The sequence below is a fragment of the Nomascus leucogenys genome, chromosome 4 (assembly GCF_006542625.1).
Source record: "Nomascus leucogenys isolate Asia chromosome 4, Asia_NLE_v1, whole genome shotgun sequence".
Lineage (NCBI taxonomy): Eukaryota > Metazoa > Chordata > Mammalia > Primates > Hylobatidae > Nomascus > Nomascus leucogenys.
Window position 1 is genome coordinate 137,748,190 of NC_044384.1, and position 2,973 is coordinate 137,751,162.

The window sequence follows — 2,973 nt, forward strand, 5'->3', positions numbered from 1 at the left end:
CTTGTTGCCCAAGGCATTGTCTGTTTATATTATCCAATATTTTGTCAAATATCTATCACCCCAAGTTTCATACCATGTTACAAGCCATAAAGCAAGAGTGACTTGTGCTTTCAATATAGTGTTCTTAATGTTTTACAAAGATTTTAGAGAAAGGAGTTTTGAAATTTCTTTTATTTGGACTTCTAACTTTCATCTCTTTCTAAGATTCTTAAAAACATAACACTTAAGATCTTAGCTAAAACATAACACTGAACTCAATTCCACTTTCTTTTTGCTCTTAGTCTAGGTTACTGGGACCATATAGGTGTTATCTTGATACGTTTTGCACTTTCTCTCTGAACTTTTCCTTAGAACTATCACTCCCTTACCTCACTGACTTCCATGCCTATCTAAACACAAAGGCAAAAAAGAATTACCTTCCAAAGTGAGTGCTTCCACTACTTCCAGTACGCTTGAATTCTGGGTGAGTTTGATGAATATATTACCTATACCCCAGCTCTACAAGTCTGTGAAATACCATTAATATAGTTAATAGATTACGTATCAAATATGACTTATTTGACTAAAACTTTGCTGACCCTTTAGATCTTTTGTCAAGCCAAGTTAGCTCTCTGCAAGTATTTGGTACATAATGATTCAAGTGTTGTCGCTGGAGTAATTAATTTTAAAGGATTCTTCAAAAAGCTGCAATGGTGGCAATTTTGTATGCATTGCTGTTTATTTTTACATACCATTTAAGTAAATTGTGCAAATCAGATTAGTCATGTTAATGTGTGTGTGTGTTTGTGTTTGCGTGTATTAACACAGCTCAGGAATTTATAATAGTAATTAATTTAATCATCATGAGAGGACCACAATGATCACTTGAATTAAATCTTGATGCTAATTTGTATTCTATGAATCTTAGTGGTGTTTACATTATCTTATGATGAATAAAACTATCGAAAAAAGAGTATGTTTTGAAAATGAAGTCCACAACTACTTTAGAAAGCTTAGAAAATCTTAGTATGCCTCAGAGTATCCGAACTAAATTGAATCAACTACATGATTCACCTGTTTATGCAATAGAAAATATTAAAAATTGAATTTAAAAAAGTACATTGAAAATTATAAAATATGAAATAAAGACATAACTGAGAGTATATTAATAATGAGAAGACATTCTATCTTCATTGATTGAAGACTTATTAATAAAATATCTATGCTACCCAAAGTGATCTACAAATTTAATGTTATACCCACAAAAACTCCAATTACATTCTTTTTCTGGAAATAGAAAGAAAAATAATATGAATATGGAACCACAAAAGACTCTGAACAGCCAAAGCTACCTTGAGAAAGAACAAAGCTGAAAATAACATACTTCCTGATTTCAAGTATATTATAAATATAAACGAATAAAAACACTATGGTGCTGGCATAAAGACAGACATATAGATGAATGGAGCGCAATAAAATGCCCAGAAATAAACACACATAGTCAGGTGGTCTTCAATGTGGGTGCCAAGAATTCAAAATGGAGAAAAGACACTCTCTTCAACAAACGGTGTTAGAAAACTATATATTCATGTGCACGTGACTTACATTAGAGTTTTATCTTATACACAAAAAATTAAGTAAAAGTGGATTAAAGAGTTAAATGTATAACCTCAAACTCTAAGACTCCGAAAGGAAAATATAGAAGAAAACCTTGTTGACACTGCTCTTAGTCATGATTTCTTGGGTATGACTCCAAAAGTACAAGCAACAAAAGCAAAATAGACAAGTGGGATGATATAAAACTGAAAAAAAACTTCTGCTCAGCAAATGAAAAAATCCACTGAATAAAAAAGCAACCTATACAATGTGACAAAATACTTGCAAACCATGTATCTGATAAGAGGTTAACACTGAAAATACATTAAAAAAACCCTTAAAACTCAATAGTGAAAGAAACAAATTAAACAATTAAAAATTAACAAAACATATAAAAAGACATTTCTCCAAAGAAGACAGACAAATGGTCAAGATGTATATGACAAGATGCTCTATGTCACTAATCACCAGGGAATTGCAAATCAAAGTCACAGTGATATATCACCTCATACTAATTAGGACGGCTATTACCAAAAATACAAAAGAATATAAATGTTGGGGAGGGTGTGTAGAAATATTAACACTGTGGTGGGAGGGGTGTAAAATGGTGCAGTCACTAGGAAGAACAATGCAGAATTTCCTCAAAAATTTAAACTTGGAACTTCCATATGATCCAACAATCCTACTTCTGGGTATATGCCCAAAATAATTGAAACTAGGATCATGAAAAGATATGTGCCCTATCATCACTTTTCACAGTAGCAGAATTATGCATACAACACAAATGTCCACTGACAGATTAATAAATAAAGAAAAAGTGGTATATATTTACAATGAAATATTACTGAGCCTTAAAAAGAGGTAAATCCTTCCATTTTTAACAACATGGATGAGCTCAGAACATGTTGTGCTAAGTGAAATAAGCCAGTCACAAAAAGGCAAATACAGCATATTTCACTTGGATGAGGACCTAAAAAATCTCAAACTCAAAGCATAGACTAGAATGGTGGTTACCAGGGAGCAGGGGAAGGAGGAAATGGGGAGTTGTTCAATTTGTATAAAATTTCAGTTACGCAAGATACATTAGTTCTAGGTATTTGCTGTATAGCATAGTGCCTATATAGCATAGTTAGCAATACTGAACTATGTTCTTAAAAATTTGTTAGGAGAGTAGATTTCATGTTAAGTATTTTACTGAATACCAAAAACCAAAGGATCACAGTAATCTTCTGGAAGTAATGGATATGTTTATTACCTGGATACTGTAGTGATGGTTTTATGAGTGTATATACGTGTCCAAATTCAAAAAAATTCATAAATTAAATGTGTGCAGCTTATTGCATATCAATTATATCTCAATAAAACGGATTTTTACAAAAGGATTTCATTCAATGACTT